The following is a 26,390-nucleotide window of genomic DNA, read 5'->3' as shown; positions in this document are numbered from 1 at the left end:
CTAGCATGAACTATGAATACAATATTATTTAATAATACAATGGCCTAGAGTTTCATTACTATTGTTGACTAAATCTGTTCATTGAACTGCAGGAATACAATACATTTGTGTATTAAGAGAAATCATCAAGACATTTCTGCCCACTAGATATGTAGTATAGTATCTAAACCTTTCTAAATAATAGTGGGTAAAGGTGATATATTTAAATATTGATTTTCCTATTAATATACTTAGTAGTATATTTTGTCTTCCTATGTGAGACCTGTAGAGTTTTATATTTCATATCCTGTTGTATTTAATTCTTTAAAAAAAGTTTAAGTTTTTATTCACTCCAGAAAAATATTAAAATTTATTTTTAACTTTTTAGAAAGGTTAATATGTGCTTTCAACTTTTACAATATTTTAAAGTATATTTTAATATGGTTCAAAATAAAATTGCAAATCCCATTGGATAATTATGTTAAATTTATGTTTGCTCTCAAAATATTTGCTAATACTTTGTCTAGTACAATAGACAACACATTTTTGTCTATGGAGTTTGTTTACATCAAAACAGCCTCTGGCTTCACTAACCAGCACACTAAGTTCACAGGCCTGCCTCACCCTAGCGGTGTGTTGGGCACTTAGGAGAAGAGCCCTTTCCCGCCCGCCAGAGCATATACCCTTGTTATAGAGACAAGACCAACAGACAGTCTGATGTCACTGGGAACTTCCTCAATATGATCACACATACATCCCCAGTAAAAGGCTTACATTATCAGAGTAGAAAACGGCAGTGCATGTGAGTTTTGGGTAAGGAATGGTCCCCTAGGCACTCCTTACCACAGCCACTCTCCCCGCCGCACTCCGTAGCCCTACCCCCAAACGCTCACACATCCAGTCTTCAAAACTCAGATCATTAAAACTTGTATCTCAGAAAAGTTTCCTGTGCCTAGCTATCAGAGTTCCTTTTAATAATAGAACCAGAAAATTCTCACTCTATCAGTGCCAGGAGTCTAATAAATGCATGCCATGATAAAAACATAAGGTAATATACACAACTCAAATGTCAGTTAACAAAAATCAGCAGACAGACTGGGCCACGTTGTTAAAGGCTGGTGGTGCAGACTACAAGTGCTGCGTCGGGCAGTCTGCTGGGAGGAATAGCTAAGGAAGGTTTCCCCATGGTGAGGAAGGTGAGCTGGAGTGGAGATGGTGGGGAAGAGTCAGAGAAAGAGAAGGAAAAGGAGAAGAGCCACACTTCCATTGGGAGGGAGGCATGAGAAAACACAGAACTTTAATTATTATGGAACATTTGGAGCACCCTTCACCTAATTTAATTTTTAAAATATGTAATATGCCCTTTACTGCCCACTGATCTCGTGTGCAAAATAAGACGGTTGTATCTAATGATCTTCCAAGATCCTACTCGTGCTAACCCTCCATGGTTGATTATCTTCATGCCAATCACATTGTTAGCACTGAACTGCCCACCCCCCCACCGCGCACTAATTCATGAGTTGAAGTCCTGACTCCAAGCACCTCAGGAGACCTCATTCAGAAATCAGGTTGTTGTAGATGCAATTAGTTGAGTCACCTGGAGTGGGGTGGGCCGCTAACCCAGCGTGACTGATGACCTTACAGACGGGAAATCTGGACAGACACGCTCACAGAACTCCACGTGAAGGCTGGAGTGACGTTGCCACAAGTCAAGGACCTACTGGATTCCAGGGGAGAGGCCTGGGGCACATCCTTCCCTGTGCCTTCCGAGGGGGGCTGGCCCTGCTGATACCTTGATCTTGAATTTTTAGCCTCCAGAACCATGAGACAAGCTTGCATTTAAGCCACTCAGTTTGTGGTCCTTAGTTACAACAACCTGAGGAAACTGATAATACACCTCAAACAAAATTCATTGTCTTTATCTAAGTATTTTATATGTATGTTCATAAACATACACAGTGAAATCCAGCTTAAGTATTCAAATGTAGACAGCACATCAGAATTGCAGATTGGGGGGAATTGTTTAGTGCAGAGGCTGTAACAAATTCAAAGACTGGCTAAATCCTCTTTTACCAATTTAAAATTAAGTGTGGCTGCTGACGGAGCCCAGCGAAATAGCCAAGGGGACCGGAGGGGGCTGCTCTCGCGGCTTCGAATCCTGCAGAGGGCTGGTCGCACCGCTGCTCTAACCACCCGCTGTTTGGAACCGCGGCTGGGCTCTCGGTATTCACGGCCTTCCTGAGTCACTCTTCTTGTTCTGGGTCAACAGCGCCTCCGCTGGCGTACGCAGCTCCTAGCGTGCAGAACTGGGCTATCCTCTCTGACTGCTAACCTGAGAGATGGTCCAGACTGTTCCCGATCCTGCTCTAGGACCCTCCATCCTGGGTGACAGTACTGTGCTTATCTGCAAACACCGTCCACATTCCGTTTATTTGGCGACTAATTTCAGTGACTCTCCTATTTCCAAAAAGGACTTGAGATGACTTAAAACAAAAACACCAATGCAATATACAGACCATGTATCATAGAAATGTACGCTTGAAACCAATATGATGCTATTAACCAACGTCTCCCCAATAAATTTAATTTAAAAAAACCCTGGCCAACATGAACATTATTAACCATATGGTCTAAAGCTGGCAGGGTAGTTCCACATTCTAGAAAGTCTGCTTTTTTGGAATTGAAAGGTCTTCTCAGCTATCTAGTGGACATGCATACCTGCCTGTGCTATTAGAAGACATGTGCTTTCAAACTTTGAGATAATAGGTTTCACCTGCCATGACATTATCCTTTACATACAGCAGACAATCAGAGGCAAATTGCTCAATATAAGTGGCAGGGAAAAATAGGGAGAAAACGTTCTCATTCCTTATTCTTATATGCTGACCGCATTTCCTTTCAACAGGCTCAGTGACGCAACATGACTCCCCCTACATGGGAAAACTCACTTTGTGAAAATGTTTTCTTTTTTGTGTGTTTCTAATTTGTTCTTATACAAACTCTAAAGATGATGGAACTTATAAAAAGTATGAGACAGAAAAAATTGAGATAATAGACACAAAAATAACAGGAAAACAGGAGTGTAAAAGGACAGGAGAAATTTAAGTAATTGAATAAATAATTTTTCCAGAGAAATAACCATTTAAGCACTATAAATAACCATTTATAACTCCTTATGAGGGCTTTATACAGAGAAATATAATTTAAAAAAAACATAGGGGTAAGGGAGTGACTTAATATTTTTTGAATTTTTGATAGATTAATTTTTCAGAAAAATGTAAAAGAAAAAATCAGAGTCGAAGAATTTCGGTGAGACCAAAAATGCTCATAGGCCTTTTCTGTAAAAGATTGTCTGAATTCTCCTAGTGTGCACGCACAAACAAACAAACAGAAAACCAGAACCATTTCTTCAAAAGACATATATACAGCAGGGGCATTCTAATCACAATTCCATTTATACCAAGTTCAACTATTCCATAGCAACACGGGATACTATTCTAAAAGCTGCATTACATTGCATCCTCACAAAAAGGAAAACTTCTCAGTCCTTCCTCATAGCAGCACACTGCACCAAAGTGATTGTGTTGCTGTGTATGTGTGTGGAGAGGCAGGGGGCACAGATTGGAAGAGATTAGCCCAAGAATGTGTGTGCATATATGCATAGCTCATGGACACAGACCACAATGCAGTGAAGGCCAGAGGGAGGGGCAGGAGCTGTGCGGAGGTGCACAGGAGGTGGGTAATGGAGGACATCTGTGATAGTGTCAACAATAAAAAAAAACTGTTACTCAATTGTTCTGATGTAAATTGATTCCTTTGTACTGGGAGCCATGAGTCAGGGCAAGGATGATACCATGTTCTAGGCAAATGGTTTCTGGAACCACACTGTCTTAGTCAGTTTGGGCTTCTACAACAAAATACCATAGGCTAAGTGCTTAAACAACAGACATTTATTTCTCGTAGGTCTGGACCTGGAAAGTCCAAGGTCAAGAAGCCAGCATGGTGGGCTTCTGGTGAGATCCCTCCTCCTGGCTTACGAAGGCCTGCCTTCTCACTGGATCCTCATATGGGTGTGCGGGGGGGAGGGGCAGGGAGAAAGAGAGAGACAGAGAGAGATTGAACCTCTCTTAACTCTTCTTATAAGGACACCAATCCCATCATGAGGGCTCCATCCTTATGACCTAACTACTTCCTACCCCAACCTCCTAATACAATCACATCGTGGAGTAGGGCTTCAACATGTGAGCTTTTGAGGACACGACTCAGTCCATAGCACAGATACAGTATTCACCCAGTCTTGCCTGCCCCTTCGAGGTCCTCTCCCATGTAAATTATTTATGAGTGCACAGCTGCCACACCAACCCCACAGATTTTGATGGGGTTGCTAAAATGGTACACACGCTTTCTCAAACATGGTGGTATGTTATATACATTTGTGTACAGGGCTTTACAGTGAACATTCATACAACATACAGCCTGTTCATACATAAGACTACAAGCACTTGAGGAAAGGACCCCAATGCCCATTTTGTAAATGAAGAGCAACTCGAATGGCAGGAATACGCAGGTGGCAGGAGAGAGGCATCCGTGGCAGACCAGCCAGCGGGCACTGGCAGGACACACAACACACAGATAACACTCTCAGTCCTGACTGATTCTGCAGGTGGAGGTCCAGCTGCTCTGCCACCCGGAAATACCAGGCCCGGGGGGTAGGGGTTCCTTATATCCCACTCCAGGCTGTAGATATTGAATGTAATTAAGTGAGAAGTGCACAAAAATTCGTGGAGCTCATGGAGTCCTTGCTCTCCATCGTTCGGCTTTACTCAGCAACACGGCAAGTGTCAGTGCTCTTGTGACCCCAGAAACCCGTTCTGTAGCTGCAGTTCTCTACGGTACTGCCAGCAGTGCCGCTCGCCGCTGGAATAAGCCCGCATGACCGCTGATATCCGAACCTAAACTTAAGTCAGCATTCCTGGCATCTAAACCATCAGGTTGTTTCAGAATAAATCTCGCAAGGGCTTTCTTTGATCAGCCAGGTTCCTTAAACAGGTTACAAACAGGCCCTGGATGGCACTTGCAGTAGTAAGGATATCATTAAAGGAAAAGCTGAGAAATGTCCAGTGCACTCACACGAAGGGCACAGAAGTTTTACATCTTTTGTCCAAAACCATTATTGCTGATGAACTTCAGATGGCCCACCAGATTTTCATTTTCTCTAATAACGGTGACAAGCTGCACTAATCCACTATGCAATCTCCCTTGTGAGACTTTCCTGAAATGGTTACAGACGGGGTCTTCCAAAAGCCAGAACAAAATGAGATGAAATCCCAAACGTAAATAATACCTTGGTTTTACCGTCCCACTGTCATGTGTTGTGATCCGAGGGCAATGACCAGCCAAGCAGGCCACCATCAGACAATGCAAGTCGGTCAAACCTCTCTGTGCCAACCCCGCTCCAGCACGGGTGCAGCACGGAGCTGCAGCAACTCTCAAATCCTTTAAATGAATCAAAGAATCACCGTGGACTTCCAGTTTCCCTTCACATCATAAGAAAACTCTATAAAACAGAGGCAGTGGCGTCTCTGACTTGAGTATCTGACCCTACCCTGCTACATAAGACACAGAACATGTGACTCTTTATTAGGTTGAACCCTCGTGGTGATATGAATCAAAGTTATAAAGGTTTAACATTAAGACAGAATGCAGTAAATCCGGTGGGCAACGGGAGCTCTTGGGTTTCTCTCTGTAGCCTCAATTCACCTGGAATCTTGACAGACATCAAGATTCCAAACAGATGGATCTGGCTGCCCAGGCATTTGTATAGACTCTCATTTCACCCCGCTCTTTGGAAGTAGAGGATATACCCAAACAGGTATGTTAAATTTCAACATTCCAGCGGCTGGTCAATGTGGGGATTTTCATGCTTAATTTTGACTACATATTAATTTTATTAATTTTTTATTTTTAAAAAAGATTTTATGTTTTGTTTTTTTGGAGAGAAAGCTGAAGGGAATGAGAAAGAAACAGAGAGAAACATCAAATGGTTGCCTGTTGTATGCACCCCAACCAAGGACTGAACCCACAACCTAGGCATGTGCTCTGACCAGAAATCCAACCGGTGACCTTTAGCTTTGACGGACAACACCCAAACAACTGAGCCACACCGGTCAGGGCTACACACTAATTTTAGAACCTAGCCCTCCATGAGAAGCCACCTCCTCAAATACCAACTTGCTTCTAGCCAAATCCCATTCTTTTATTTTTTTGGTAAATAACTATTCAAAATGAAGCCATTGCCTTTCTGTCATATTCTTCCTTTCCTAATATAGACTAGTTTATTTGGAAACTGTATAAATCACTACAAAGCCCATATTTTATTCAACAGACATTTAGCAAGTACCTACCATGTTCAGGATAATACCTGGATGCAGCGGCTGGACACGGCCTCTATCCTTAAGGGGTTTTAACGAGTTTGTGAGTACAGGCAATGTATGTTAAACGTACTTTGCATGATAAGACAATTTTGGTGTACCAGGTAAAAATAAAATCAGTGTTCTGTTTCGTAAAATTCTTTAGGCTGATTTACAATGTAAATTCATTATATTTTTATTGTTGCTGATATTTATTCTTACTATAATCCTGTCACTGAAAATTCATTCATCATGCCCAATGTTTTTATTAATCTTCCACCACAAATGACCCATGGGAGAAGAGTCACTCTCCAATTTGTTTTATAGCTTTAAAAAAAAGCCATCCTAATTCTTCTGTAGATGAACTGTCACAATAAATTATGCAATTTTCCTAAGTTGTTAGACAAATCGGGCATATTTATTTTATAATAAATTAAAATATATGCATTAAATTCAATGTTCCCACTTATTTTCAATATTAGTTTCACTGGTCCAAAATACTATATCTAGTGCATTCTAAACTTCATGAATTATATGGCTAGTTTCTTGTGATGACATTTAAGAGCCAGTTGTACTGGAGCTTATAAAACATTGCCCAAATTACCACTTCCTCATAGAAGTGCTGGTGATCTGTAGTAATCCCAATGTTTAGGATGATACAGATTGACAGTTAATGCAACAAATGAAAAATATTCTCACTCTAAAACTATCAATAGGCATTTGCAGATATTAAAAACATTGATTCCATTTAAAAGTTGCACTCAGTTTACTAGAGCATGAGGTGACGATATACATACCCCCTTCTTAAATTCCTGCTTCCTGTCCCGCATGGGCCCACCTCTAGCCCTGCTAAGGAGCTCATGGCTCTAACTGCAACTCCAGATTGAGCTGCAATTCTGAGAGGCCTCCTGGCTCTTGAGGGGCTCTAAAGAGATCCCCAGGGGTGACCCACAGGAGGGTGGGAACCTTTGACAGGACTGGGTCAGGTGTAACAAGTGCCTCAGCACTAGAAAGTAGCAGGTGCTTGGTGAAGTGGAGATGCTGAGAGGACAGCGGGGGAGTCATTCCAGCCCCAACACCAGGCTTCAACCGGGTGCCGCCATGAGAGGTTGTGTGGTTGGAGGGATGTTAAGGGCAGTGGCAAATGACCACTACATTCTTCCATCTCCCTCAACCCTGACAACAGTGGTCAGGGGCCATGAAGCAGCTGGAACATGAAGCAGGACAGAACACTGCTGATCCCAAGTGACCTTGGGCACCCAGAAGCTCCCAGCACCCTGCACCTTTCGTCTTCAGCCCCTTGGCCCTTAGGCACTGACTGCAAAAGGGTCCACTTAGACCATGGCCTTCTAACTAAAGTGAGACTCTGGTGGAGCCAGGAGCAGGGGTGTCGTTGATGAAAGTGGGGGTGGTCAAGCAAGGAATTTGACAGCACAGTGGCCTCTTAGAAGCTGGTAACCCTGATTTGCTCATCTGGTTTCTACAGTTAAATGCATTTGTAAGTAGATCTCACAAATACAAAGGAAGGTATTTTCATACAAAATGCTGGTATCAAAAAATTGGCAACCCATAAATTATGTAACATCTATGACCTGTCTGTCATATCACATTTTTAATATTAGGTTAGACGCCTACCGTTTGAAAGGAAACTATGCCTGAGTCAGACTCTTACGAGAAATGAATCAAATCGACCAGTTCAGTGTGTGGTATTTGGGAACTGCCCTGGAAGTCAGGCCAACAGGAGTGATGTCTGAGGGCTGCAGTTTCTCAGATCCTTCCAGGAATGGCTTTGGTTCCTCTTTTCCCGGTGGCTCTTCTCATGGGTTTTCCTAGTACGTTATGAAAAGAAAGCAAATAACAATCTCAAGAAAAATAAATAGCATGAGAGTAAATACAAGTGAAAATAATAAACAGAGGCAGGAAACCAAGTAAATAAACCAGTACTAGATGCTTTAAAACCAAAGCATCTAGTACTGGAAAAAGTACCCAGGAATTTCAACATACCAACACTGCCTAACTGATAAACGAGTATAAGGCAGGGTCAGGGGGTGTAATTTTCTCAGGGATGACTATTTTGGTGCTCTTTTGTGATACTAACACCGTCAGAACTGTTTTTGGTTCTCCTGAATTCCTGGTGCCCTCAGGAACGGGGGTCCAGTGCTAGGTGAGCGATAGGTTGGTAAATGCCTCAGAGATCACAAGCAGTTCTCTTCCAAGTGAACTCATTATCTACCATGTGTCTTACGGGCAATAAGCAATAGTGGACTTTCAATGTAATTAAACGTAATATTCATGTAACGGTAGAAGACTCCTAAAGGCAGGATGGGTGTTCCCATCTCAAGTCTAGCCCATTTTCAGTAACTAGCACTACAGGCCAGAGCGCACACACAGCACTATAAACTGCTGCGCTGAGTCACAACGACACAGATCTGCAGGGCCTTCCACACGCCGCTCTCTTTCCTCCCTGCCGTCGTTGGCCAATGTCATCACGCTTATCCGCAGTTCTTCGCTGCTCTTCTGAGTCACCATAGCCTACAGTCCATACTTTAAGCAGCAAATTATCATTTTTATTCAGCTTAAGAGAAGTGGCCCATTTAGTTCATAAATACAGTCACAAGATTCCTCAGATTTTAAGGGTGGTTAATTTCAAGACAATTTTAAAATTCCTATTAAAGCAAAAAGAAAGGCTCATTGCAATTAATAGCACAATGTGCTCTCCCTCTGGGGAGCATGCCGGTGCCTTTCCTTTCCTCCTGTACTTCTCGAACAGGCACGCATCTCCTAAACTCAAAGGGACCCCACTAGACTCACAACCAGGGGAGCAATGGGCAGCAGCAGCTCTTCCCAGGCTAACCTCCTGAACTTGTCTCCATGGCCCACTTTTTTCTGACTTCCCAGTGAGCCAAAGCAACTCTGCCTCTCCTCATTTCTTTCCTATAACATTTGCAGAGAACCAAAGGAGCCCGGGCTGGGCCTTCCTGTTGCTTCTTATGTGTTAAGCCCTTCCTTGTTTCACTGTCTCCAGCTTTAATAAATGTACTCCCAATCAGAAGAAAAGAAAAAGAAAAGAAAAGAGAAAAGAAGAAAAAAGAGAAAGAAATTAATAGCAGAAATACTCTACAATAGAGAATCTATAAACTATGATACTGAAGAATAGCCAATAACTATTCCTTAACTTTGTCTTTCAAAAATTGTTATGCATTTGGGTGATTCATCCACATTTATGATCAGCTTCGCCTTTTTGTCAGCCCACCCAAATCAGGCAGAAACATACTGGTAACAGACCAGAAACACTTCTTCAGGAAGAAAAGCAGACTCAATACCAGACAGACCAAGCTCAAGTCTGAATGGCATTTCAGACCAACCAAGTGATTGACGGTATCCGTATTTTAAAATGCCTGCCTCCATGATAACCCAATGTGGAGTTCTAACACCAACTTCCAGCATATAATTTTAAACAAAATTTACTGGTATCTATATATGCTAGAATCTATACTAGATTAAACTGAAAAGACCACTAAAGAGAAGCTGCAGGGCTTATAAATGCCTGCAGAGCAGGTGTGGTCCAAATGAAGAAACCTATTCCTCCAGCCAGGTAAGTGCAGTTATATCATAACCACCACATGGTCCATAAGTGAGGGAAGCTGTTGATAAGCATACTCATCCTAATGGAGAACAAACCAAGCACAGTCATTCCTGCAATTACAGGCAGAAATGGTATCAGGGATTTGGGAGGTGGAAGGCGGGATCATACTGAAGGTGAGAATATTTTGGCCTGTGTCTTTTGTGAACGGGTAGAAGAGTTTCAATGTGTTAAGTAACTTCACTCCTCACATTGATTCAAGCCACAATCATAGAAGTACCAGAAGTAAACTTCAGTTCCCACTTCAGTCCTTTCCTGTGGTGACAATTCACTAGTAGATGTCCAGCGCCTTCACACGCTGCACTTTGTGGTCTCTCAGGGCAGGACCTGGGCTTTGGACAGCAGCTCCCTGATGTGTCCAAACATCACCTCACTGAGGGGAAGGCCCGAGCAAGGGCATACAACAGGCTTCTTAGCCTCCTAGTGTCCTTCAAATCCTGCCAGATGAAAACCAGCTCCTTCCGCCTACTGTCGGGCCAGCAGCTCATCCTCATCCTCCTTGCCTGTCAGTCTCTTAAACCATCAAAAGAACTCCTACTCCTGCCAGCCACCTCGCCCTCTGATCTCCCTGCACTGACCACACACCAGGGCTTCTCCCCAGCCTCTTCCCTGCCAGAGCTGCCCTGTCCATACCAACACTTTTGGAGTCACGTGTATTGACAAGATAAAAAGAAAAATTGTAACATTTTCTATCCTCTTAGTTCTAGTCAATAACTACTCATAAAAGAGAGATTTGAAAATCACAATTCAACTTTCCAAGTTTACTTTGGACTCGTCTCATCACGCAGGTTTCTCAGGTTATTCCTGCTGAGGTTGCAGCGAAGCCACAGGAGCTCACCTGGACTTGAGGGGTCCTCAGTTCTGAGCGACATTCAAAGTGGGTGCCATTGAGTGTTGTCCTTGTGGGCCACGCTCTGGGAGATCATGTTGGCTTTTTCATTTTTCATGTTGAGTGGGTGCTTGTTTTCCCACTTGTTGACCAGTGATTTGTTTCTTTGATTAGTTTTATCAGCCAACTTTGACCTCCTCTATCCTATGGCAGCTAAGTGGATATTATGGCTTCTGTCCTTCCCAAGGATATTATACACTAAAAAACAAAAACAAAAAAAGGCCTTCAAGCTATGTACATGATGTAACTTTTCCAGAATCTAAGGTAAAGCACCTGTGAAGTCAAATTTATACAAAGGAGCCCCCTCTGGGACTCAGTTCGTTGCCCCAGTCAGGGTCCCCACACCTCTCACAAGAAGAGCCCCTCCTCTAACCTTCCTGTGCAAATGTCCAGCCACTTTCAAAAAGTCCCTAAACACAGGAGGTGATTTGAAGATTCATCCCTTCTCCTACCAGTATCCATGTTCTGAAATCTGTGTCACTGTCTGCAATGAAGCCCTGAGGAGAGGGAGACTTGGCTGCAATGCCCGTTAATGTCTCAGGGTGGCAAACTGTCCCGGAGAGTGGAGCTTTGGTGTGGTCTCAAATGGAGGTCCAGGGAGGGTGTGCTCCTTCAAGCTGGGTCTTCTGCCCTACATGATTTGCAAGGCACACCATTTGCTCTCATTTTTGCAGCTGGCTAATTGGCTAGACCACACACATGCACACATACACCTCCACAGAACCAACATCAATGCTCAGTCTGAAACATAATGAGGAAGGGAATATTTTCCTAATACTGACTCAGCCTTTTTAAGAAGCTTTGTTCTCCTCAGCAAGTCACAAGATTATACAGAAGTGTTTGCTTCCTTTCATTCCTTCCCCAGCCTCCATCCTAATTGCACCCTTTTACACTCCCAGGAACAAGGAAAAAGCCAAATGTAGGGTCACACACCTGTGATTGTCCTCTTCCAGGAAGGAGGTAAGGTCAGAACCTCCACTGTCCCATTTACCCTCTGTAAAAAGAGGCTGAGTTTAGGAAGGAGACGCTGGAGAATAACACCTGGCCTGTATGAGTCATCGAGTAAAATCCTGCTGCAGCTCAACATGTAGAAAAACAAGCAGCCACCTTACTATGGACGTATCCATCTATATTCTCCAGACTTTCCAACATAAGCCAAGACTATTTAATGAGCAAAAACATGAATAACACTTTTAATAAATGGACAGATATTCTTCCCACCACATACATCTTTTTGCCAATGAAAACCAATTTAGGGGCTACTTGAAGTTCTAGACTAATATATAATTTTTTCCTTTTATCCATATGACTTAAAATTGTGTTTCTCATGTATATCATGTGGGATCAACTGGAGAGTCTATAAAAATTACTGCTACTGGACCTCTCCACTCAGGAGGTCTGGGATGAGTTCATCATCCCTCGTTAAGCTGAAGGAGGCATTTTGTCCAGTCATAGGAAACTGCAGGTGCTGTCAGCAGACAAGGAGAGCTGGTAGAACTACAAACATTATGTTCATTCCTAAATGGTTGATTCATCTGCTCTCCGAGTGCCATACATTCAACAGAAAAAATAAACAAGAGCTATTCTAAGAAGTAACCATATAATTAGGAGGTTATAACTACATAGTGGAAAGAAACACAATGAGAGAGAACAATGGGCTTTGTAGATTAATAAGCAATACAATGCTAAGCTTTGTGCAGCTACACACTGATAAAACAAGCACATCGGACTGGCTTAAAAAAAAAATCCTGATTTCTGCAGCTGAAGAAAATCACTGGGTTTCAAATCAAATCTGAGATCTTGCTTATACTACTCACAGGACCATAACCATTCAGCAGGCTGTATATGATGTGACTGTTCTGATATTTTTTTTCACTCTATTTACAATTCTCAGAAAGAACTTTAAAAATTAATAAACTGTAAATATTACATGGGTATATATGCCTATTATTCATTTATCAAGTAAGATTTTCTTGAGGACAAAGATACAAAGATTGTTGAAAAGAGGTCGTATGGTCATGCTGCCTATAATGTAATGGAGGAGATAAAGGAAAATAAATCAAGGTTAGGTGTCCAAATAGAGACTAGGTATATGGTTCAGGTGAAGTATTCAAGAGGAAGTCACATTGGGGAAGCCAGAGGAGACTCAGCGTAAACTGAGTCCTGCAGATAATGTTTGTCAAGGAGTGAGCAAGGGGAAAGGACAGAGAGAAGAACTAAAGGAACACAGAGGTGTGGATTCTCATGTCAAGAAATTCAGATTGCTAGGACATGCGACATAAAGGGACACTGGCTGGAGGCTAACCTGGAGGCAGAGATGGGGCCAGTTCATGTCTGAAATTTAGATTTTATCCTGAAGGCACTAAGCATCCACTTGAGGATTTTTGGCACACATGTTGAAATATAAATTGTTTAAAAAGAAGATCTGAGGCTTGAAGAATGGATTGGCAGGAACACAGAGAGAAGGTCCTTCTGGAAGGGAAGATGGAGGTGGGGATCTGTATTCAGAGATGTCTAGGGGAAGGGTGAAGAGTGCCAGTGACCTGCTAGATGACAGGGGAAAGGCAGGCGGATGAGTCTGAGACAAAGTCCGCATTTGTGATGTGCATAGCTGAGGCGGTGGGGGAACCAGTGAACAAGCTGGGACACACAGCAGAAGAGCAAGTACAGCTTCTGAGCTCTCTCTGGGACATGCTGGGTTCGAGTTTCCTGAGTCATAGCAATTAAGATATTTGGTAGATTACATATAAGGGTCTGAATTCAGGTAGATGTGTAAAAGAAGTGATGGTTTAAAGCAAAGATAAGATTTAAAATATTAACAACTGGCATGGACAGTCAGGTATAGACACTGACTAATCAGAGCAGAGGCCTGATGGACCAGAAAGGATCCCAGCAACAAACAACTAGCATGACCATATGTGTACATGCCAACGCTACCTTGGTACTGACAGTCATCAGAGTAGATGAGAGCCCTCAGAGAGACAAGAAGGGAACAGGCCACAGGACAGAGCACCTACAATGGAGGTTGGTGCAAAGGAAAAGCACCTACAGAAGGAAGACGAGAAGGAACTGTCCAAGAGGTTTTGATTTCTAATTTCATATTTCTGCATACTTTAATCATGCTGGAACACAGGGGACCGGTCAGCTTCAGACGGGGAGGAGTGGTAGGATGGACTACTGAAGAGATGTCAGTACCCGTTCCCAGGCCACACGGTTTGTGCTGGAGGCGTCTACTGGGACCTGGGCGAGTTGAAGAGCAGTACTCAGGAGTACCAGCAAGAACGAAGTCAAATTTGGGGGAGGAAGATGACCCCAGCACAAGTTAGGGCCTAGGGGGACAGTCTTCCCAGAAGTGGCCTTCCGCCAATGAAGGTGTCTCCAGCCATGCTTAAGCTGGACAGGGATGCACAAGTGGGAGACATTGAAATGGAACCAACCTTCACTGAGGGCATTTCCCACAGTCTGTCGCGCACCAAACCTCACTGGGCAGCTGCCCCACCTGCCCATCTTCCTCCTCCCCAGATAAAATAGACAACTATCCCACTCACCTGCCTGGGCTCAGTGCAAGGCTCTCTGAGTCCTTGAGTTTATCTCAAGCCTATACAATCTCTTCCCTGTAAGCTTTCTCCATTTCAGACTTCTCTTCAGTAACCGAGGATTAAAAGCAAGGTTCCCACACCTGCCCTAAGTGCATCAAAGACAATGAGAACATTCTGCAGGTTCTCTGAGATTTTGAAAAGGAAGCAGAAGGAGGGTCTGAGGGAGAATGCAGAATAGCCTAAATAAAAGAAAAGGAAAATAATATTGCAGAATTGTTTGAGAGAGGACAAGATTAAATCTTTGATAAAACAGGTGAAATTTTAGCGTTCGAGTGCAACTGTAAAGAATGCTTATTAAACACTTGAAAAACAAATGAAAGAAGGCTTGGGTTTCCTGAAAGAAAGCCAGACTGGAAAGTTCTTAGAGCTAAAATGTGTTGTTATTTGAGATGCCACAAAAAAAGTGAGGTTAAAATATGATTTCTAATTTCAACCTTTTAGGGAAAAATCATGCTTTCATTCACTTGTAAACCAAGTCCCATGCACCCACTACCCCCGCACCCACTACAGGTCTTGGCAGGGGAACCTGTCCGTCCAGGTGTCCAGGCTATCACGCCCCTCTAGGGCCCTGCTTCCACCGGCCTCCTCCGCCTGGCCTTTCATGTGGCGATGAGTGAGGGCAGCTATAACAACCTTGGGCAACCTGAAGCAGCTACATGCGGCAGCCTGGCACTGCCCAGAGCATGCTCAGTCGGGTCCTGACCCACTTCTTCGGGTCCGAACTTGGGGCAGGGGGTCTGCGATGCTATTTTGTCTCGTTTGTCAAAGATCGAGAGAAGAAAGAGAGGAATTAGTAGCTGCTAAAGGCCTCCACTCTGGGTAACAGCAGTCCCCAACCGGCGGGGGAACAGGACCAATCTGGCTACAAGAGCCGCAACCGTCAGTGTGTGGAATATACCTCCCCGGGTTTTGGCAGCAACCGTAGAAGAGGGCGGTACTGAACCAAAAGGACCGCTGGGGGCGTGGCCAAAGGGCGGGCCTAAAAGAGACAGGAATGACTAGCTGAGTCCCGGCCCCTGAAATTGACAGCCGCGGGCAAATCTAATTTAAAAAAAAAAAAAAAAAAAAGAAAGGAGGTGGGGGATACGCTTACAGTGCAAGATCTTGCTGCCAGACATATGTAGGGGTTTTAGACTAACCCATCTTTTTTATTTAAAAAGTTTCATTTTGTAATTAGAACAAAGCTTAGGAACTATGAATAATTAAAAAGAAAATAAAATTTAGAATCCCTGGGACCACACCACTCAGAAGCCACCGGTGAACGTGCTGCGTATTTTCGTCCAGCATCTTATGTGTAGGATTTAGAACTGACAGGTCTGTTAAACTTTTGATCACAAGGTGGCTTGACAGCCAGGTTTGACAGGTGGCCCCGGAAACAGGGTAGGTTCAGGGGCTATGTGGTTGGTTCTCTTCTGTCCCAAGATGGGACTCTAAGAAGCCTATTCCTGGGTGTCCCTGAACAACTGTGCGACACGACACTCAGAAAAGTTGCGGTGGAAGCTTTGGTTGCGAAGGCCTCTCAATAATCAGTCACGCTGCCTAAGCGCTACAGCATCAGAAATCGGTGTCCTCTGCTCTGGTACTAACTTTGGAGTGCTGCAGCGGAGCCCGGGGGGCCACCAAGTCCCGCCCAAGAGGCTACGTGGACTGAAGAGGGACTCCTAGGCACACTGAACCCGCCTCCTCCTTTGCGGGTGGATCCGAGGCTCCCACAGGTTTCTGCAACACCGCCTTTCCCCAGTGGCTGCTGCGAAAACCCGGCGGAGACACCCCGGCCGGTTCTGCGCCTCCGCACCGCCGGGCGAGCCGCACTGGGCATGCTCAGCACCAACCAGCTTGGGCTCCAGTGGGTGGGAAGCGCCGCGCTCCCGGCTGCCCGCCCGCCCGCCGTGCAGCCGGCTACGCTGCAGGGGCTGGCGGAGGCGGCTCGTCCGCAGTAGGTGCTGCCAGCCGTCAGAGGCAGAGCGCGGCGCGGCGGCAGCACTGAGGCTGGCCATGGCGAGGAGCGCACGGCAGCCACCTGAGTGGCGCGGCAGCGTCAGGTTAGCTGGGGCACCCGGCCAGCCGGGGCCGCGGGGTACGGGTAGCTGAGAGCACCGCACCGGGTGGGCGGTCGAGTCTTGGCTGCGGCTCTCTCCGAGGAACTTTATCTCACGCTTAAGCTGGCGGAGCCCAGGATGCAGCCTGCTTGCTTGGTAGGAGGCGAGATCCCGGCAGCAGGCTCCTGGGGTCGCAGGACGTTTCAAGATCAGTGCGGGGCGGGACCCGGTGGGGGCGAATGGACTGGGGGGACAGCAGCTCTCAGGCTCATACCACAAGCCTCCTATGGCTTGGAACGTGGTGTCTACCGCGCGCGCTACCGAGGAGCCTCGAAGGTCTACCGGGGGAAGGGGCGCAAAGGCGCGACGGGGGCTTTCGCCTGACTCCAGGTTGCTCGGGTCACTGTGCCTCTGTTTCCCCGAAACAGAAGGTAGGGTTTACTATCCTGTTCCGGAAGGCCCTGAGTTCGGGTTCCGGTCCGTACCCGCGAGAGCGCGTCGTCTTGATGCTGCAGGAGTGCGGGAAGCGGTGAGTGCCTCGAGCCGCCGCCTCGCGACTGGAGCACTCCAGAGTTTGTCGCATTTGACTCCATAGCAAGTTCACATCGAATTGCTTCATGGCTTGGAAAGGGAAACGTGCATCCTTAGCTTAAAAAACAAAGTAATTGCAGAGCTGATTTATTTTACGCGCGACCATTAACCTGCCTTCTCCTCCAAAAAACTGGAGCATGCAAGTTGCAAGATTTATAAAGCAAATTAGCAAAAAAAGGTTTGCAGGTCTATTATCTGCTCACACTGTAGAAAATAATATACTATGGTTGTGCTGCCATTGTTTTTAAAGATACTTGTTACAGAAAAGTTTGGTTACTGTAGCAATATTTATTTTGTGTTATCTTGCCTTTATATTAAGAAGTTGGAAAGCCTACCATTGCAGAAGCTCAATGTTTTTTGTAAAGTTTTCTCACTTTTGTTTCTAGATGAAACACATTTTTTCAGTTGCTACTATACTGAACATAGTAAAATTATTCAAGATGAAATGCAAGATGAAAGGAGATTTATTTTCAGAAGAGTTTGTTAGAACAATGTAGTTCTACTGGCATTTTACTTTTACAAAAGCAATTTGTAGATTCCACTGTGATTTCTACTCCTGATTCCTCCTAAAACATTTAGTACCATTACCATTCTTAGGATTATTGGACCTGATAAGAACAAGGTTAACAATCCTTGTTTTAGTAGGAACTATTTCTGCTTCTAACTAAAGCTGTATTCTCAACCATATTTCCATAAGTACCACTTAATGGGTTCAGTTGTTTTTGCTTATTAAGCTTATTACAAAACTTTTTGTTTGCATTCTTGATAGACCTTAATAGACTTTCGAGGTGCATTGACTTTTCATTGGGTTGTGACTAGGTTTTAATGTTTGCTCTTGCCTGCTATGGCTGTGGTTGTAATTCCAGCTGCCCTGGATAGTTTTTCCAAGTGGACTCTATGCTGTGCCTATATAGAACCAAGATCTTATAAAAGGAAAGGCTTGAAATGTACAGACAATAGCAACAAATGATTTCTATTTCTACAAGTTAGGCCTGTCATCTTCCATTTTAGCCAAATAATTTGATGTTCATTGTTCCGAAACACATTTCTGAATACATTTATAGAATAATTTAGACATTTGAAAAGTCCAATACAAATATGCAGAAATTTTGCATCCCTTTTCCGTAAAATTGCATCAGGTTAAAGTCTACCATGAAGCAATGCGTATGTGCACAGCGTATCCTGTACAGCAGGTCTAGTGTTCTCAGGCTGCATTCCCAAGTGGAAGTTTGTACTGTCTCCCCTCACCCTTGGGTTTTTCCTGACTTAGGGAAAGCAACTAAACCTTAGTTTTCCCTTTGTGAATGTGAGGTTTAATACAAATCAGTAGGCCCCTTTTGGGTCTGAAAATCATATATATATTAGTTAGGAAAGACAGTGAAACAGTGAAGTTTTAGCAAAAGACGTATTTAAACACCACTCTTGGCTTCAAGGATGCCACATTCTCCTTACCTAAAACTAACAAAACCAATAGGGTTTAAGATTGAAGTGGGGTTTTATTATTGCTAATGAAGAAAAAATAGCAAAATAGACTTTGTATTCAAACTAGGAAACAGGTAATTTCTTCTCTTTTGTACTTAACTGTCGGGTTTTACAGCTTAACTGCCAAGCACATATTTTTTTTCTTTCGATGTGTTTAGGTTTCTATACCGTATGGTATTATTGGTGACATTAGATATTCATAGCAAACTATTGCCTTTAAAAACAGATCTTCCCCCATTCATGTGACCTTAATCTATTTAACTCCTTGTTTGGCTTGCAATTTAAATATTTGAGGCTATGTAAACTTTGCTTCATTGGGCTTTCTATTTTTCTAATGCAGGAACTTCTGGAATAAATATTGTTGCAAAGTTGTTTTTAACCTCCAACACAGTACAGTCTGACTTGTTAGATGAGTATCATTTTTTTAGAATTCATAAAGCATGTAGATAGTATCTGCACTAACTCAGCATCTAACCAAGCCCTTGAGGGTGTGGCCTGCCCTTTTCTGGCCAAACCCAGGAGAACACTTAAAACTTTGACAACACGTTGTGATCCATGGCAAATTATGTCGAAGTTAAATATGGCCTTAGATGCAAATGGTTGGTTTTAAGTATTCTCTAGTACCTCCCTGGAATGGGTAAAGGATTAAGGGGTTTGGTTGATTATGTGATAATAACCAGGTAAGCGCTGTCAGATCTAGCTTCTAAATTGTACTCAAAACAGAAGTCCTGTGAATTTACTAATCTGGCCTCTGCCTCCACCTGAGGTCTTTCCTCATTAAAATAGCACCTGCATTTTCCTTCCCCACAATCTTTTATAGTTAGGCCCCTGAGGCTACAGAAATGAATAAGACACAGTGACTCACAGCCCAGTCAGAGAGACGGACTTGAGGAAAGATCAGCTACAGTGCAGAGTAAGTGCTGTAGGGAGGTGGCTATGCGTGGAACTGGAGAGGGTTAGGGATGAGCCCCTTGGGTTAGAGGAGGAGGGGCCTCATGCAAATGGTGACATACCTACAGGACTTGAAGGAATGCCTAAGGATTTGGGTAGGAGAAGTGGACTTCTAAGCAGAGACGTAGACTTTCCAGGCAGAAGGAGCACCATTATGGTAGCAGAATGACAGCCCTTCCTCCCCCAAAAGATCTCACTTGGGGACTTTGCAGATGTGATTCAGTGGAGGATCTTGAGATGGAGAGATTTTTCAGGATTTTCTAGTGGGCCCAGTATAATCACAAGAGTTCTTAGAAGCAAAAGAGGGAGGCAGAAGCCAGCATCAGAGTGATGCTGTGTGAGAAAGACTTGACCAGCCATTGCTGGCTTTGAGGGTAGAAGGGGTCCAGGAGCCAAGGAAGGAGGGCAGCTTCTTGAAGCTCGCACAGGCAAGGAACTGGATGGTCCCCTAGAGCTTCCGAAAGGACCACAGCCCTGCCAACTCCTTGATTAACTCACTATGACCCATGTTGAACCTCTAACCCACAGACATGAAAGAAATAAATGTGTGTTGAGTCACTAAAGCTGTGACTTACGTGCCATAGAAAAGAGCCATAGAAAGCTAACACAACCATATACAGAGAAGGGTTTCGTGTGATGGAATAATGGGCAGGGGCCAGAGAAGGGCAATGAAGTGGTACTTTCATGGTGAGAAACTCACGTCATGTAAAGGAGTTTGGATTTTATCCTATTATAGGAAAACAATGGGAAACCAGCAAAGGGTTTTTAAACAGGAAGGTGCAATGACCAGTCTGCTGCCAGATTCATCTTCCCAAAAAAGCAGTGTATAGCTAAATCTCAAGTTTCACAGGGCATTTTGACAAAGCGTATCTAACCAGAGGTAGTCAGTGATGGATAGAGATCTGGAACCAGCATCTTATATGATTTGGTTTCCTGAAATGCTCCGAAATGACATTTGTAGGCATGTGTGAAATTAATAGCTTAAGAAAACTTTTGTTCACAATCCCTATAAAAAAGCAACATAGAAAGTAAAGCAGAAAGGCCAAGTTGAATTTGACTGCTTTGTTTCTGCCCATTGTCCTCTTAGCACACAGCTGCTCTGTGGCTGCATACCATGTGGTCATGAGCCAAGAGCTGCAAAAGCTCAAATTTAACACAGTTAACTTGAGCATGTTGTTGTATCATCTGGACCGACTCTGACCGGTTGGTAGAAGCTGCTTGCAGTGCTTTGGGCTTCTACAGGCTCAGCTGAGCAACTGCCGGGATCAATTAGCAACATTTGCCATGGGCTCCATGTTTGCTGGGGGATGGGTGGCAGCTGTAATATTAGATGTTACAATGCAGAAGTTGACCTAACTTCTGCATTAAGTATACGGAATTTAGTCATTCTTTCAAACATATTTTATTCAGTCTCTTTTATGTTCAAGGGCTCGATATCTGTCCTCTAAAAACTTATAGCCCAGTAGAATTGACATCTCTGTGTCCGAAACCCTAAGCTGAAGAAATCTTCTTAGTGTTACAGGAGAAGCTCTGAACTGATACTGAACTATATGTTAGAAAAAGCGAGGAAGAGAAAAACAAGGTTTTCAGACAGCAAGAAAGCCCTACGCTGGCAAAATCTGATACTGGAAAGAACAGTAAGAGTTGATTAATATTTATACTAATAAAAACAAAACCGTATATCTATATTGTGTAGCTTCTAGTTGCACAACTTCTTGAGATTTTTACCCAAACTTCCCTATACGATGATGCAATAATAATTGTTTTCCACTCCAAAGGAAGAGTTCAGTGTGAGCTGTTCCTCTTTTTTTAATCTCTTTTGCCTTGATCTCTGGGGCATGTACCCTAGATGTTTTTTCCTTTTTTAAATTAAAAAAAATTTTATTGCTCTTTCTCTGAGTGTTTGTCTTTCAATTTACTGGGCTCTGACCTTCGTCTTCTCATCTTGTGGTACACTGTGTTCTTTCCAGGTAATTTAACTCCCTCAGGACTGCATCAGTCACCCATATACCAAACCTATATCTTCAGACCAGACTCTCCCATCTATTCATTGATTAATTCATCAATTCATTCAACAAGTATTGATAACCTGAGAGCTTATAATCTAGTGGAGGGACAGATGGACAAAAAAGACAATGACAGTGAAAACATGAAGTTGTGGGTAAAGGTCAGTGAGAAAGGGAGTGCCTGGGGCTACCTGGGGTGTGCTGGAGCGGTAAGTAGGGGTCCACCAGTTGTGCAAGGCTATGGAAGGCGGCACGGCGAAAGACACAGGTTCAGGGGGCCTTCAGATGGTTCAGGAAGGGGAACATGACGGGGGTGGTGAGGGGATGCTCCAACGATGTGATTAAAGAGGTAGGTGGGAGTCTGGCCATGAGGGATCACGTATGTTCTGCCAAGAACATCATCGTTTTATGCTGCTGACAAAATGAAGACATGAAATATGTTTTAAATCAAATCGTTTAGAGTCAGCTGACTTCAGCAACAACATGGTGTATGGACTGGAGGCAGGTAAGACTAGAGGCAGGTCAACAAGGAAGGAGTCTGTTAAGTGATGCCAGTCAGAGATGATAGCATGGAGACCAGGGAGTGGTAGCCACATGGGTAGGAAAGGAAAGGACGAAATTGGATTATCTGTGCCACGTACTGGGGAAGTGTACAAGGCATATCCTCTCGAGGGATTTTTGGCTTAGAGCAGTTCTCAGGGGCTCTCCTACCAAGTGCAAGGCTGTGCATTACTAAAGGAGCTAACTTCTGCATTTACTTAAGAAGCAGGACCTAAAGTAAGGAAAGAGTATACACAGAGCTGTGTGTGAGGGAACAAGTCAAAACTTCATCATCACAGGGCATAGATGTCATAAGAGAGACATCGAGGAAAGAAGAAATTAATTCCTTGATGGTTCTCTAGCTTGTGGACAGGAGCATTTGGGGTTTGCTAGTCAGACTGAAAGGAAATTAGTGTGGGGCGGGCTTCCCTAATTCTGGATTACAAAGTAACTGTTTTAGAGTCTAGGCTGAAGTGACTCTTTGTAAGCAGTGGTAAAGAGGAAGCTTGCTGAGCAGATTTTTAAATATAATCCCAACTCTTTCCTTCCATAGAGGATTTGAGTTGGCTCAGGGTGCCAGGAAGAACATGGGGGGAGGCTTTGCTGCTTAAGGAAATGAATAGGCTGGGGTGTAGTGCCCCTGAAGTATCCATTGCAGGGGCGCATGCAGTTCAGCTGAGGCCAGAGGGTGTGGCCTGGGGCTGAAGCAGATCATTCTGATCTGTTCTGAGAGCAGTACCTCTCCTGGACAAGATGGGATGCTTCTGTTCCTGGGTCTGTACTTTTCTGTACTCTCCTGAAACTAGTAAGAGCTCTATAGCATTTATAACTATGGAGACCATCCCAAGCTGACTAGCAGCTGACTCTTTTCTCAGAGGCCAGGCTCCCATGTAAAGAGGTAGGTGGATGCACTGGGACTGCCTTCTTAAAGATGTAAATCCACTTACCCTGGTCCTCAGCAGAGGAAAGTATTTGAATGAAAACTGCATTAGTGTCTGGCCCCAAGATTCACCCAAGACTTGTAGTAATCATTGCTGTTCCTTGCTTCTCAGCTGCTACTGTTAATTTCATTTTGTAAATGTCTGCTTCCCTAGTGAAGCCAGACACTGGGCCGCTTTGCCCTGTTACTGGCCTGCCTGCACTTCTGCTCTGGCCGTCTCCCCACCCATCTCTTTGCCATTCCTGCTGGCAGTCCCAAGTGGGAGGGAAAGTTTTTCCCTTCAAGGTTCCGACAACCCTAGATTACTTGGTCTCTGAGTGAGTCTTTCTCTTATTAGACGTCCCAAAGCTTTTGCTCCTTTCTAAAACACTCTTGAGGAACTTGAAATTAATTTCAAGAAAACATTAGAGTATTGCTAATCCTTTGCTCTACTGGAGGCTGAGCATTTCTTCCCAGTGCCTATGAACACAGGACCTATAGTGGACTTTTGATCCTCTCCTGCCTTCTTATGGAATCTCTTCCCCACCTCCAGGTCACGGCCACCTCCCCTTCTTTACTGGGGTGGGCATTTTTACACCCTAAGTAATGGATCATCTGTCCCAAAGTCCTCTTTATCACTTCTCCTAAGAGGCCCTAGAGGCCTCTTATTAAAAGAATTTTGGAAGGGTGCCTAAGATCCAATAGAGTTTTTCTGGCTGGGCCTTGCTAAGACATATTGTAACAGATTTTTACTTTTAATTGGCATGCCATGTTTCTTCCCACCCCTGCTTGTCTAAAGTAAGCCGTTACTCCTGCTGAGAAACTGCCCTGTGTCTTCATCTTCCAGGACTTGGCCAATCCCAGGGAACAGTCTGTGACCTTTCCGGCTGGCCTGCCACTGAATTTCTGGTATTTACCCAGTTTGGTGCGTAATTATATATGACTTTGTAAGCAGATGTCATCAAAATTCTAAGCACCTTTAGGGTAAGGACCCAATCTTAAAGTGTTATGTTTTTTTTTAATCCCCATAGGAATTTGGTACTAAATTGATAATAGCAGCCTAATAAATACTTTTGAGTTCAGTTAATTGATATGACTGGCTCCTCAAAAATTCTTTGTGGAAATCATTGAGTCCACATTTTCAGCTTTCTTCTGGTGTTTTATTTTCCATTATCACATTGAAAGTGTCTGGGGCCACTTAATGTTGGGGATTGATTGATCTTAGGATATGTGCTAAAGTATTGCTTTTATGTACAAAATTTAATTGTTTAAATAGTCACAATATTTTTAAAATATTGTTTTAAAATAATAAATGTGATGTTTTAGACATCTACAGCATTTAGACTGTTACCAAGCTGCGGCATTCACTCGTTGAGAACTGTGTGCAGGTGCCCAGAGCCCTGGCCTGAGGCCGACAATGTGTTTCCAGGAGGGTTGGTAGTCTGGCCTCTGCTTCTTTCACTGTCAGTGTGGACACAACCACACAACCCTGTACGTGGCTTAGGGTGGTGTCAGATCAGATGACTTTTGTGGTAGTGTTTGGTAACCCCAAAATGCTAAGTGAACATTAGAGACACTTTGTCATGCTCTTAGTAAGAATTAAATCGAACAAAATTTGAATTGCAGGGCCTCTTCTGGTCTATTTTTCACTAAGATCCAGTTCTTAGCGCGAGTCTATTGAAAACACTTGGCATGAGCGAATCAGAGAAGTGTTCATTATGCAACTCCTCTTTGTGGTAAAGGGCTGGTAAAGGAGGAAGGAAACAACATAGCTCAAGCTTTTTAAACTACCCTCTCCGGGTGTACAGCATATTTTTTCAAATAGATGAAATTCTGATAAAAGAAGAAACCCCGGCTGACCCAGTTCTGCACTGTGGCTCTGAATGGCACTAATCAGACAACCAAAGAGACAGGGAGTGAAGATCGGTTTCGACATTTTGAAATCTAAACTAAGTAGGCAGTTGCGTTTCATTTCAGCAATAGGAAGAACATATATTTCAGGGGATGGGAAAAGTTTCCCCTTTCCTTCTGTGTTAGTTCTTCTGGCTGGGCAAGTAATTAAAATGACATAATGCAAGTTAACAGGAGAAAACCAAGCTTTAAAGTGCACATGGGGAATTCACCTAAGCATGAGAATTCCAGACAGTGAGGCAAAGTGAGGCATAGATGTCATTCTGGACTAAGGACGGGGAAGAAGGAGTCTAAGGCTTGAAAAGGAATTAATCGATTCACCGGGAGATGAAAAGAGTTCATGTTTAGGAAACAAGCGTTTGCTGGGCCCTCTTGAATCAAGGACACAGGGAAGACAAGACCTAAATGAACTGGGCTTTGCTAGGTTCCTGTCCACCACACCTAGACCAGATTAAACTATAGTTACCTAAGATGGGAGTTCCCTTCCTGGAGCAGGTCCTCAGTATTAAATTCTTTTAGGCAGTAAGGTTCTTCCTGGGCTTGCTGGGCCTTGACTGTTTTCAGCTCAAAATGATCTGCCTAACAGAGTGGCACATCTTAGGGCTGCTTGTTCTGGACCCCCCACCCGCACAGAAGTTAGCCCCATAAACGTACTCATCTCAGACCACACCCCAGCCCCCGACTCCCGCAGCCCCCTCCCCCTCTCTTAGCCTCTGCTCCCAGGGCCCTGTCTGGAGCGCCACAGCCTCCTGGGCTGGGTTAGGAAAGGAGGCGTTTCCGAAGACTGACTTAAAGAAATCTTAGCTGATATTTTAAAGTCAGTTTTGTGATAAAGAGTAGATATATTTACCTAGAATTTCTAAGAAATGAGTGGAATTTGTCAGAAATGCAGGGCAAATGTAGCTGCCCAGTAGGTTAGTAATATGACCAAATGAAAGGGCATAAAAGTAATATATTTTCACTCAACAGATATTCAGGTGCTTGGCCCTGCGTGAAGCATGTTCCTAGGCGTGGGAGATAGACAGTGAACAATGTCGGCAACAGAAGTCCAGTCCTCTGGGAACTTAAAGCTTAGTAGGGGCAGACGCATGCACACATACACAGTAGTTAATGCACAGTAGTTACCGAAAACAAGGACAGGGTGAAGGCGGACAGCAGGTGATGGGGGCAGGGCTCACTCTCTGGTGTAAGATGACTGGGAAGGGCTGGCTGATGAGGGGACATATGAGCAGGCGCCCGAGAGCCAGAAAGGAAAAGTGTGGGAGTGAGTGTTGTAAGTACCTGGGGAACTGCTTCCAGATGGAAGGAATAGCAAGTTCAAGGTTTCCGGTGTCTATGGCACATTCCAGATGAGCAGAACCCCATATGGCTGGTCGGGAGTGAGAAATGAAGATTTCGAGGCAGCCAGGGGCCAAATATCACTGAGGCCAT

General features: G+C 44.0%; 1 protein-coding gene across 4 annotated transcripts in view; it reads left to right on the top strand.

Moving 5' to 3' along the window:
- Positions 1-16,412: 16,412 nt before the first annotated feature.
- The window catches only part of MFAP3L (microfibril associated protein 3 like), a 41,621-nt gene continuing 31,643 nt past the window's right edge, over positions 16,413-26,390 (top strand). Inside the window, exons 1-2 of one of the 4 annotated variants that reach the window (XM_036031998.1) lie at positions 16,413-16,562; positions 17,537-17,628. The gene's annotated coding sequence lies outside the window, so the exon portion shown is untranslated. Of the gene's footprint in view, positions 16,563-16,831; positions 16,991-17,198; positions 17,221-17,536; positions 17,629-26,390 lie in introns of those variants that run through there. The other 3 variants (XM_028519653.2, XM_028519655.2, XM_036031999.1) reach the window with 3 other exon arrangements.

The sequence above is a fragment of the Phyllostomus discolor genome, chromosome 8 (genome assembly GCF_004126475.2).
Source record: "Phyllostomus discolor isolate MPI-MPIP mPhyDis1 chromosome 8, mPhyDis1.pri.v3, whole genome shotgun sequence".
NCBI lineage: Eukaryota > Metazoa > Chordata > Mammalia > Chiroptera > Phyllostomidae > Phyllostomus > Phyllostomus discolor.
Note: the sequence above shows the minus strand (reverse complement) of the source record. Positions and strands in the feature narration are given on the sequence as shown.